We start from the raw sequence: 13,108 nt of genomic DNA, 5'->3' as shown, positions 1-13,108 counted from the left end.
CAGGCAGGACTCCGTGCCGAAAGATCTTGTGTGGACCATATTGTCACGCTCCGCATCATCCTGGAGCAGGTCAATGAATTCCAAGAGTCCCTTTATTTGGTATTCATTGACTACGAAAAAGCTTTGGACCGACTCAATCACGAGAATCTGTGGGGCACCCTGAGATGCAAGGGAGTCCCTAATAAAAGTGTCAACCTCATCGAAGCGCAGTATCAGGCTTTCACGGGCAGAGTTCTGCATAACGGAGCCTTGTCAGTCCCTATCAGTGTAGTCGCTGGCGTGAGACAAGTCGTTACACCCGTGACGGCAGTTGCGTCCACATTTCCACAGCTGTCAGCGGTATCTTGAACTGACTTAGGTTCCCGGCCATAGCTACACGAACTAGCGATGCAGCTCCCACGGCTACGGCTACTTCCAATGCTGCTGCTGCTGCTAGTCCGTCTTTTTTGACGAATTTTAGAGGAGACGGATCAGCAGAAGGAACAGCAGCAGCAGCATTGGAAGCAGCCACAGCCGTGGGAGCTGCATCGCTAATTCGTGTAGCCGTGGCCGACGAAAGAAATCTTGGTCCGGTCACGACAAATGGAGCTTGAGTTTTAATCGGAAAGTCAACAACCAAACAAAAACTATACTATCCGACCATTCGAACTGCTCGAATACATCCATGGCGGTGGCTGCTACACCAACCATTCCATCGTCTATTTAATATATAATGTTGCAGGACCGTCTTGGCAAAATCTCAAATAGTTCAACAAATTATTTTTACTATCCTGCCTTTTTGCACTTCCAACCATGCTTGGCATACACAGTTGTACACACCAACTGCTCATTTGTTAATAACTTTTCACTCAGTTGTTGAAATTTGTTTTTCTTTAAAGTAATTGATAGATTAGGATCATAGTTTACTGTAGATATGCAAAGAGTAGGTAAATCTTAACATTTGAATCAACGCCAATGATTTTTTACACGTGAAGTACGAGGTTTGCAGCGAGCATTTCTCACTTCATTTTAACAACGCAAAAACAAGTACAGTTTCTTACTATATAGAATTAAAATCTACAAGCTTGAACTCTTTTCTATCTACTGTTTTAAAAAAAAATTATGTTGCGTCAAATGTATGCGAAGTTATTAGCAAATGAGCAGTTGGTGAGTACAACTGTGTATGACAAGCATGCTTCCAACTAACACAATAAGACATTATAATTACGAATCATAACATTAACTACCCACACAAAATTATAATCCTTTCTTTTCTCAGGAAAAGAAGCTTCCGCTCACGTGTTTTCGATGATCTCGTTGCTCCACGCACCGTTCATCGTCTTGGAGGAGGAGAAGCACAGCTTCATAATGTACGCGAATTCTGTGACTTTGTGTTCGATCGCGCTGTGGTTGCACTTCATGATAGCGTTCACCGCCAGGGTTACGCTCGGGAACTCGACCAATCCGGAGTAGGAGCTTTTCGATTCTGGCGGGAACATTCGCACTTGCGACGGGTGGCAGTCCTTGGTGGTGAATGCACTCAGCAGCAGATCCTCGGACATGCCGGGTGGCGTATTGAAGAAGTGGAGAATGCGATTTTTGCTGGCCTGGATCAACAAAAGGAAGCGATTGTTCTTGGAGGCGTTGTAGCTGATCGATTTGTCCGGCAGGGTGTAGGAGTTGGTGGACTCTGACAAGTAGTTCTGCTTGGAAAATGCAATCTGAATTTTGCTACCATCATTTCCGATTGGAATGTTGTTCAAGTGCTGGATGCTGCGTTCGACTGATTCGACTGCGATGGCGTATCCCATCTGGACAATGGCGGTGCCCTCTTTGATCTTCAGGAACTTTATCGTGACAACATTTCCGTATAGGCAGAACAGATTGAACAGCTTATCGGTGTTCATCGTTGTTGTTATCGAGTTCGTAGACCATCATCACTGCGCCTTGTTGCAGTGCCGGTTAAATGGAGTTGGCTGGTCCATTTCGGGTCAGCGGTGCGTCCTTCATCAGTCCGACTTGTGTTCCGGCCGGTGTTGTTTTCCAGTTTTCCGGTGCAAATCCGTTTCCTCCGCCGGCTCCCAGAAGGGTTGGTTGGCTAATGATTGACGTTCGTTGTGCGGGGTCGGACTTCCGACGAAGATGGAAGGATCGTGTAGCAACGGAGCTCGTCCGTTGCAGGCATCCTTGGAGACGGATGCATCCAGTGTGTAGTCCCAACTGGAGACCGTGTCGTTTTTGAAAACATTGAAAAACAAAACAAAAACAAGAGCTATTAATATACCGGGTTGCCAAACAAGGCATTATTCACAAGCAATCAAAAGTCAGTTCGATGACTTCTTAGCACTGCCGGTACAGCTGTGGCACACTGAGGTACACTGCACGCTAACTTGAAAGTACTCATTAATGAGTAAAAAAGAGCCATTTTGAAGAAAAGTGGCTTAACTCATTAATGATTAAACAATTTTACCCATTAATGAGTATCTGTTACCCATTAATGATTAACAATTACTCATTAATGGGTAACAGATACTCATTAATGGGTAACAAATTTACTCATTTATTGAGTTAAGCCACTTTTCTTCAAAATGGGTCTTTTTCAACCATTAATGGGTACTTTCAAATTAGCGTGTGAGAAAAAAGTTGGCGCAAAACAAGTGTGTAGAGTGACCACCCCTTGAACCAATCAGAATCATGAAGCTTTCAAGAAACTGCTTGGCATCGTTGGTTAAACGCTATTTCAAAAGTACCTAAATTTGATAAGAATCCACCCAGATCGGTCAAAACTGAACCTACCTAAAAATGGGTAAACTGTGTTGGCAGTTACAATTTGACAAATGAACAACATCGACATAAATCCGATTGACGTTGTTAATTTGTCAACTTGTCACTCCCAACATAGTTTACCTATTTTTGGGCAGGTTCAGTGTTGACAGATCTGGGTTAATTCTACTCAATTTTTTGTAGTTTTGAAATAGCGTGTAAGGAGGAGCGTTGTAGTTGAGTAGTAACCTAAGATTTAAGAGTTTCCTTTACCCTAGCAACGTAGCAACCAAGCAAATACAATTTTCTTCAGTTCTCAACCAGCACACACGCGTTTATTCGTAAACTCTCAATTGGAAGTCAAATAAAACTGAATATGAAACATTATTAAAAAACGCATGTTTTGCGCATTCTGCTCCACTCGATTCCTGTGCAAAAATAAAAGCACCCTGATATTTTTAGTGCAAGAGTCTAATCAGGTGCGAAATCTGTAATACTGTACCCCACATCTGAGGACCCTGATCCTGAACAATAATCAGCAGAAAAACAAACTTGTGTAGGACGCAGAATGGGTTAGAACCCCTCGCAACTAACTGGAGTCAGTCACTGACCGGTTTCCCATGCAATCTTTGACCGCATTCAATTCTGGATCAAGTAAACTTCTAACTGAAACTCATTTCTGTTAGAAATTTTATGTCCTCCTCCAACGTGCCAATTTCACAAGAACTCTGACTTTCCTCAAAAATGTATGTCATTTGCAACGTAAAGTCCTGACGGATCGTGACGAATGGGTTGGCGATGTTATCTCTCCCACTAACATACTCAACATGATAACAATAAGGTATAGCCTCACAGCCTATTCATCGGCTCTTGTCAAGGACCGTTGTGAATCTACCTTCCTTTTGTTCCTAAGGGATTGTCAGGGCGAAAATATGATCTTTGAGATCCATCGTCACATTTGCTTGACATATTCTGATCCTGTGGGTTTGCGTTTTGATGACCTTCCACGTTCGTCCTCCATCGCTTTAAGCTTCTAACTGAGCGTCAACCCTGGGAGTTCACCATTTCTCGCGCCATCTGCCCGTCAGACTTTGAAAACAAAACCCCTTCGCATGCCATCGGCAAGATTTGCACATTCGGGAGTCGCGAAACCAATTCATTTTTTATTGCTAATTTTCTTTTCATTAAGAAAACGAGAAAAGATGCCCCGGCAATTACCGCCCGAGGGCAGAAGCGATTCGATCGGTTTGGATGGCCTGTATGTTCCCTGCTTTGTGAGGAGTGCTGGAAATTATCACCATCTTAACCATTATTGCCAGGGTTGAATAATAATAACAATAATAGCAATAATAATAATGAAAAACAACGCCCTTAAGGGCATCTTTATCGAGTGGAACGAAATATACAGCGAAGTGATACTTAAAGTTGAAGATCGAAGCGAATTAAAGGAAGCAATCATGAGCCATGAGCGTGGAGTAGGTATTAACAAATGCGGATGGCTGACTGGAAGGAATTGGTTATTTGTAATTAAAAGCGCAATTTCATGGGAAAAGCGATGATTTGATAATTGGCTGGAAACGTGGGCGCGCTTGCAGTTTAATCGACGGATCGAACAGTGCGTGCACGGGAGGCTTAATTGGATTGGAAATCTGGCTGCTGTCACTCGTGTCGGGTGGTAGGTGATCAATCTTACACGATGCTTGAAGAATGTGATTTTGGTAGCTTCGATTATTTGAATCAGCATTCAGCAATTTAAATTTGGACTATGACTCCTTTTGAAAGGAATTTGCCAATGAAATATTGATAAGCCTATCATTCTTCATTAATCATGCCTGGGGACTCAGCTAGAGTAACACGAGACAAGATTTATTGGCTCAACTATGTCTTTAACGAGGCTTCCAGTCGCAACGAGTTGATAACAGAGCTTGCAGTGGCCAAAGTGATCAGCTGCACTCTCGGGTCTCGGCATTGCCCGGCAGGGCTCATTTAGCACGGTTGGCAATTAAAATTTGCGCGATAACTAAGCGAGATTGTTTTTTCGCACTCCACTCCGAGCCCGTGCGGCCAAACGGAGAGCGGTAATCAATTTTTAATTAATTTCCAAGCTGCAGCCTCGAGTCAGCCAAGGCTATTTTTGCCCACTAAGCACCCGGAGTTTGCTGCTTTTTTCATTTACCCACTGTTGGGGTGTGGTGTAGTGTTTGTGTGTACACCAGTGGGCAATAAAATTATTATAATTTAAAGTTCAATTAAATTGACACTAATTATCAGGCTCGAGAAGCTGATAATAAGATTTTTTACATTACGTCTGTAATGTTGCTATATGCCTGCACCACCGTCGAGAAAGGACAAGTTTCCATAGCATCGCAGGGAACGAAAGGAGGAACGGCAAGGAAATCCAATTTACACAGACATTAACTCAAACACTTTGCTGATAAGCCGGATCGAAACGTCAATGCTATGACGACCGACCGAATGGAACGTGGCTCATGTGGCAATTTCATACTTTTATTAGTGTCTAAATTATAAACCCAAATCAAATCACACTTGTACGCTGTGCTCAATATTGTACCATAACATGAGATTACCGCCAACCCATTAAGATTATACTTCATTGCTTAATTTCGAGTAACAGCACTAAGATAAAACCCAAAACGATTTGATACACTTCTAATGATGCTAATAACCGCGGCTCGAGCTCATCGTTAGCAATCATCTACATCGTCATCATAAACCTCTCCAGATCCAACATCCAACACTCTTCAGTTTATAATGTTTTTATTACATAATTCAAGCAACATGCTCCCTGCTGACGGCGGTTGGTTCTCACTAACGGAAGAAGTAAACGATGAGCTGAGCACTCACTTCTCCCCGATGAGCACTCTGTAACGTCACCGTACTCTATCATTATCATCATCATTGTCGAAGTCGACGACGGCGACGACAACGATGCGTTCTTGTCTCTTCTTTTTCGCACCGAATCGTGTTAAATCGTCTCTAAATAATCGTAATCAAAAATGTGTTGAAAAATTTATATAAAATCATTAACTTTGATCGCCCGTTGAACTCGGCTTGTCGGCTCGGCTCGCACTCTTCCTTGCCTTCTTCACGCGGTCGATGGCGTCAGATTACAGTATCTAGCAGGGTAGCAGTACCTACTTTGGAAGGAATAATCACTCGTTGGAGTAAGAGCGATGCTTACTGCAAGAGCAGGGCTGCCAACCTTGCTAAAAACGCATGTTCATCCGAGATAATACTTTTCAAATGATCGAACCGTTGAATTAATCCATACATTTGATACAGATGACAGGTCTAAGATTATTTCAAACATGAAAAGCCCAGCTGTGCTCCTAAGACTTCAGATGATGTCCTGTAATTTGACCTAACTACAACATACATACACTGACTGCGGAGTTGGAAAAGCTTACACCCCGTAACGTAGCTCTATATTTTCCGTTAGGGATAAAATAAGGTAAGGCGGTCGCGCTAAGACCCAAGTTCAAAACACCAACAACAGAATGCGTAGGATCTGTGAACAATTTAGCACCACACCACGGACGATGAGATCAACTCAAAATTGAGTCGGATTCCACTAAAAATTGTAAAACGTAGCTTCACTCAATTGACCACTTTGTCAAGCAGTTTTGGCGTGACTTTCTACCAGCGATTTCACAAAACTGGACCAACTATTTTCTATATTTTTTTTTTATGAAACACAAATGATGGCTACTTTTCTCGTGGTTCTAGAAGAAAAAATCCCAAAATAATGTTTTATTCCAAAGTTCGAGTGGTAGTAAACGTCATTTTAACTGCTCGAATGAAGTGGTTAATTTCCTTGATTTTTCCCAAAAATCCGCTGAAAGTAACTCAAAATAGCAAAAAATAGGATTACTCAGTGAATGAGATACATTTTCGTCGATTTCCCTCAAGAGTCGGCTCAAATGTCAGGAAAGCCGATAGAAATTTAACGCGTGGAGTGTACTTGACTGCAGTATTCAGAAAAAAAAAATCATAAAGTCCAATTTTATGTGTGAGATCATTCGTCTATGAGTTTGGCATTGCGAAATTCAGCTGCGCAAAAATAAATGTGCATGCTATAAATTAAGTTTGTCCGGATTTTACTAGTTTTGAGCTGGAATGAGTTTTGAGCATTGTGAGTATGAGAGCGTGAAATCCCATAAGGAGAAAGGGGGTTTAAATGCCCATGGCGAACAAAATGCACCCCCTTCTATCTTAGCTGTTAAAAATTTGTAGACATCATATCAACTGTTGATATGATGTCTAAAAATAAAATAAAAATAAAAAGCTGTAAGCTCCATCTTCTTTTGATCGTCACCTTCGATAAGTTTTGGGAAGCATTTCCACTCAATTCCTTTCTGGAGCAAGCAAACGACGCTGAATCCCAGGACAAAGCCTAGAGAGGGACAAAAAGTAGTCCCCAGATAAAAGAACTCTAACAATCTAAGTGTTTTTACATTGTTCCTGCCTTGGAAATTCAGTATTTTAAACAGCATGTCAGTATATATATATATATATATATATAATTGACTTCCTGAAACGAAAAACTAAAACTAAATCTTATCTGAGTATAAAGGGAGTTAATCGTTGCGATTGAGGATTGCAACGATTTTTGCCTGAAATTATTACTTTAACTATTTTGTTTGATGACTTCTGCTTGAAGTTAATGATTTACATAGTTGAAGATGCTAAGCGTCAAATGTTCATTTTATACGATGGATGAGGAGATTTTTTGACGTAGGACTACGTCTTTAATTTCTATACTGGGGCTCACATTAAAAAAAAATCAGAATTCAGACATGTTACGAAAAATCCCATACACGGACGTAACGATATAGCGCAAATCGAACACAATACACATTGCGCATGCTCACCAATGCATTGCAATGAATGGAAAGGACGAAAAAAGCAGCGGTAATAAAAACGCTTGCCAAATCGTTATCTTTGTCATCGAAAATCGAGATTCTCTGCTTGATCGTCAAGCAGTTCAGTTCGGTGTTAGCTCGGTCTCTCGAGTTGTTTGAAAAGTTCGTGGCGATAGTGTTCGCGCTCTCTCTTTCGCGGTTTGTCGTGCGTGTGTGTGTGTCCCGAAATGGGGAAGCATCGGTCGCGAAGCCCGGCGAAGGTCCAGAACCCCGGTGAAGGAAGCTCCGATGTGCCTACCTCGAACAGGTTTGCTGTTCTCCCCATGGATGGGAATATCCAACCAGCTGTGTTGGAAAAACGCAGCAAGAAGAGGAAGAAGAATCGAGGCCAGTCCGATGTCACTGCGACGAACGCCAGCGACATCGGTGATTTCGGCGACGCCATCGGCAACGAAAATTCTGCCGGCCCGAGTGCGGCAAAAGGGAAGCTACCTCCATTGGTAGTGAAAAATGCCCATCTTAATGAGCTCATCGCAGATCTAGCGACGCTGGGCGTTAAAGCCGAATACAAGTTGGCCAGAGTCGGCACCAAGGTGGTGCTCCGTACCAAAGGCGGAGTATGACTTGGTCGTCGCCCACCTGAGGACTTCCAAGGTGGAATTCTTCACCCGCGATATTCCCGGTGAGAAGCCATTCAAGGTCGTCATTAGGGGCCTACCAAACTTCGACCCGAAGTTTATCGAAGCTGAAATCAGAGACCGGTACAAGCTGGCCCCAAGTGCCGTCTATCGGATGACAAGGAAGGACGAAAATGTGAAGGCGTACCCGGATAGCCTCTTCCTGGTACACTTCCAGCAGGGAACGGTGACGCTCAACGCGCTGAAAGCCATCCGCTCCATCAATTCCATCATCGTCCGCTGGGAGCCATACCGTGGCGGTCATCGTGATGTGACTCAGTGCCAACGGTGTCTGAACTTCGGACACGGCACCCGCAACTGCAACATTAAGCCACGCTGTGGCAATTGCGCTCAAGACCACGCCACTTTCGACTGCCCTGCGGATGGAGTCGTGGAGTTTAAATGCGCCAACTGTGGTGGTGCTCACTAAGGTTCCTACAGACAGTGCTCCAAACGCGAGGACTTCAAACGCATCCGAAAACAGGCGGCAACTAACAACCAACCAGGACGCAAGAAGGACAAAGTCCCGGCATTTCGGACGGAGGATTTCCCGCCTCGTCGTGCTCCTCAGCAAAGGCAAGCGAATTCGCGTGTGCATTCCGCTCAAGCAACTTCTGGTGATTTTGCTGGCCAAAGCTCTCCATCCCCCCCCTGGATTCTGGAGACAACCAACAGCTCAAAACAACAACCCCGACCTGTTCTCAGCGGATGAACTGATGGAAATTTTCGTCAACATGTCCGGTGCTCTTCGTAAGTGCCTCAATAAGCCCGAACAGATTCAAGTGCTCGGTAAGTTCATCATCCAGTATGGCGTCTAAACCGCTAACTAGTGTCACCTGGAATGCTTGCTCTGTAAGAGCAAAAAAGATTGAGCTTGCCGACTTCCTCCGCAAGCACAGCATCGACGTGGGCGTTCTAACCGAGACCCATCTAAAGTCCGGTGACAGCTTCTGGTTGCCTGACCACAAAATTATCCGGCTTGAACGCACCAGCTCCAGGGGAAGGGGGCTTGCGGTCGTCGTTAAGAAAGGAATAAAATACCACACTCTGTCCCATTCCGCACCTCTATCATCGAGACCCTTGGTGTGGAGGTGGAGTCGTCGACTGAATACGTCCAATTCATCACCGTCTACTGCCCTCGACAGTGTGCCGCCAGCAGTGGACTAGCGGCTAAATTCACCCGTACCGGTTCCCGCTTCGTAGTTGGAGGAGATCTGAATGCTCGTCATGAGGCCTGGCGGAACTACCAGCAGAACCAGAACGGTCATCTCCTGTTCGACCACTCACAGCATGGGCTGTGCTCAGTTTGGTTTTCGGATGAACCAACATTCATCTCACCGGCGGGCAACCCATCGACGCTAGACCTGTTCCTGACAAATATCGGCTTGTCCAAGCCGGTAGCCTTGAACCACCTCCGACCACCAACCGGTGGTGGCTGAACTGGGCTGCAACGTGGCTCCTGCTTCAAGCCTGCGCAAGGACTACCATCGCGTAAACTGGGCCCAGTTTGGACGCGTGGTAGACAGGCACATCATCGACAACCCACCGTGAAGGACATCGATCGAGCGTTGGAGGGACTCCACCAAGCCATAACCGTGGCTGACGAGACATGCGTTCGACAAGTTCCTGTGAGGGGTGAGTTTGTTGCTATTGATTCCCACACCCAATTATTGATTCGATTGAGAAATGTGCGTAGACGCCAGTTTCAGAGGACTGGAGACCTGGGCAAAAAACGTGATATGGCCGATCTGAACAGTCAGATTGCTTCCAGAACGGACTCACTCCGAAATGAAAGTTTCGGGCGTTTTGTCCAGAATCTGGACGACCGCTCCAGACCATTCTGGAAGGTAGCCAAGGTCCTGAAAACTCATCCCAAACCTGTTCCACCTCTCAGAGTCGAAAATAATGACGATCGGCTTTTTATCACCCCACAGGAGAAAGCAAATGCGATTGGCGAGCATGTCGCTTCATCGCATTTGCTTGGCTCGACTATCCAAAGTCCGCTCGATGATCAGGTTGCGCAATGCGTTCAAAACCTAGATACCTCCCCTTGTGTCGTGACTCCGGCGGATATGATTACAGTACAACAGATTTGCTCAGCGCTGAAATGCACCAAGAACATGAAGTCTCCCGGGTTTGACGGTATATTCAACTTGATATTGAAGAGACTCAGCATGAAAGTGCAGTCTTTTCTAACCGCTATCTTCAACAGATGTTTGGAACTGTACTACTTTCCAAGCATCTGGAAAGTAGCAAAAGTCATACCAATCCGCAAACCCGGTAAGGATCCAATATTGTCTTCAAGCTACAGACCAATCAGCCTCCTTTCAGCGCTGAGCAAATTGTTCGAGAAACTCATTCTCAATCGTTTGCTCAAGTTTACAGTTTACAGTTCGGGTTCAGAAAGGGGCACTCCACCAATCACCAGCTAGTACGGGTGATGAATAACATCCGAAGTACCAAGGCTGTATCCAAGTCCACAGCCATGGCCTTGTTAGACGTTGAAAGGCGTTTGACAATGTTTGGCATGACGAACTTGTGTACAAGCTTTGTAACTTCAACTTCCCATTACATCTGCTTAAAATCACCCGTAACTACCTCCAGCAAAGGTCGTTTAAGGTATCGTTGAATGGTTGTCTTTCAGACACGTTTTCCATCACAGCAGGAGTCCCGCAAGGCAGTCTGCTGGGCCCCTTACTTTACAGCATTTACACTTTCGACATTCCTCCCCTCGGTGACGGTTGCGTGTTTTTCCTGTTCGCAGATGATACTGCAATAGCCGTCAAAGAAAGGATGCCTCGCGAAATAACGAACAAACTTTAACGATGCCTTAACGCCTTTGCTGATTATGCCACCCCGTGGAAAATCAAAATCAATGCCTCCAAAACACAAGCGATCATGTTCCTCCATCGGCAATCGCCCAAACTAAAACCGGCTCCATCTTGTACTGTAATCATGGATGGCACAAGGGTTGAGTGGTCTGCCGAAGTAACCTATCTCGGGAAAAGCTCCTCTTCCGTTCGCATGTAGAGAAAACTATAGTCAAGTGTTCTGCCTTGGTTAGGTGTCTGTATCCGCTGATTTGCCGCAGATCTCGCCTCTCAAGGGTAAACAAACTGGCCGTCTACAAACAAATCATAGCACCTGCGATCATCTATGCAGCTCCGGTGTGGGAATCATGTGCACAGACTCACAGGAACAAAATTCAGGTCGCTCAGAATAGAGTGCTGAGGATGGTTCTTGATCGTCCTTTCGACACTAGGATAACAAATTTACACGAAGAGGCAGGAATTGCCAAAATAGATTCAAGAATTAACGAAATGAAGCCTAAATTTGCAGAAAAATGTAATTTATCAGAACATGCTTTGATAAGCAATTTGTATATATTAGGTTAGGTGTATATAGTAGTTGTAGGTTAGTTGTAGTTGTAAATAGTAGTTATAAGTAGTCTCCTTTTTCAATTCAAATCAAACCAATCCCACCAAGGTGGTCATACTTTAAAATAGGCCTGATAGGACTAGTAACTGTAAATAATAATAAAAATCTCAAATGAACTAAAGTTGAAAAGACGCATCTGTGTCACTTGAAAAATTCATAAATGTAAACCACACAAACACAAGAAATAAAGATCATTTTAAGTCTAAGTGAACGTGAACAGTTCCAATTCCATTAAGGGACAGTCGTCACAACTAATTTGAAAAACCCAGCAAGTGACCGCGGACATCGGAATCAGAAGCATTACCAACGGCAACGACATCCTTCGAACGTTACGCAGTTGAGTTTGACTACAATAATCACTTGCGTAATGCTGTTGCCAGGAAAGCCAACTGAACACGCTGTCTCTGGAGATGCCCAAGTACACCATTTTGTTCGCTTCGATCCAAAATGGCACTTTCATTTGCAACGGAGATGGTCAGCACAAATTAGGTAGGACCCTGAAGGACGCGGACATCGGAGGCTCTCTGAGTAGCTTCACCATCTTTCGGACGTTCCACTGCAGTTGTTCCGTTAGGCTGAATACAATATTGATCACCTGCAAAATTTCAACTGCTGTGCAATGGTGTAAGCACGCCATCCCGAAAGTACCAATCGTTATCGAATTTCTTTTAAGATCTCTAGATGGCGGGTAAACCAGGTTCACAAAATTGAAATACCATGGAGAGAAATAACAGCAAGGAATCATCAATCTGTGCCAATAATAGTGTTCGGAAAATCACTATCAGATTTAGATCATTGAGTCTCCATGAGAGAAAAAACTTGCGTAAATCTTTCAGCTCTAAACCGTCCCGCGGACGCCAATCGTTTATGCATTCGTGTTAGTTCTCCATCAACTGAAGCAAATACAACAGCAATATAAACAAATAGCACCAAAATAAAAGGAGCGCCAAAAAGCAATCGCGATTAGTACCTATTCGTTCCGTACCCTCCAACTCCAACAACCCTCCAGGAAAAAAACAACTAAAGGCCTTTTTCAGAGCCAACAACCAACAAACAATCGGCCCTTTCCAGGGTCACCAATTCAAATACAGAAGGAGTTATGATAATTGATTTTCGAATAATTAAAAGAATTAAGAGCAAACACGTTTGTTCCGACCACTCACAGCCTTTGCGCTACGTACTCCAGATCTTAGATGCAAAGTATTCATCACCTATTTTTCTTACCATCGACCTATACTTACAGATATAGGTGAGTAGTAATATCATCATTCAGAATTTGATGCCACAATTTTTGTTAATTACAGGTATAAATAACCACTTTTTTTTCATCAGCTACACGGTAGCCGTCTCAAACGATCAAAATGACAC

At 44.0% G+C, this 13,108-nt stretch overlaps 1 pseudogene; it reads right to left on the bottom strand.

The window, feature by feature from the left end:
- Positions 1–1,274: 1,274 nt before the first annotated feature.
- LOC135713584 (heterogeneous nuclear ribonucleoprotein L-like) lies at positions 1,275–12,167 on the bottom strand (annotated as a pseudogene).
- Positions 12,168–13,108: the final 941 nt, after the last annotated feature.

The sequence above is a fragment of the Ochlerotatus camptorhynchus genome, unplaced genomic scaffold (genome assembly GCF_037179485.1).
Source record: "Ochlerotatus camptorhynchus isolate MF236.1 unplaced genomic scaffold, CSIRO-AGI_Acam_v1.1 ptg000569l, whole genome shotgun sequence".
NCBI lineage: Eukaryota > Metazoa > Arthropoda > Insecta > Diptera > Culicidae > Ochlerotatus > Ochlerotatus camptorhynchus.
Note: the sequence above shows the minus strand (reverse complement) of the source record. Positions and strands in the feature narration are given on the sequence as shown.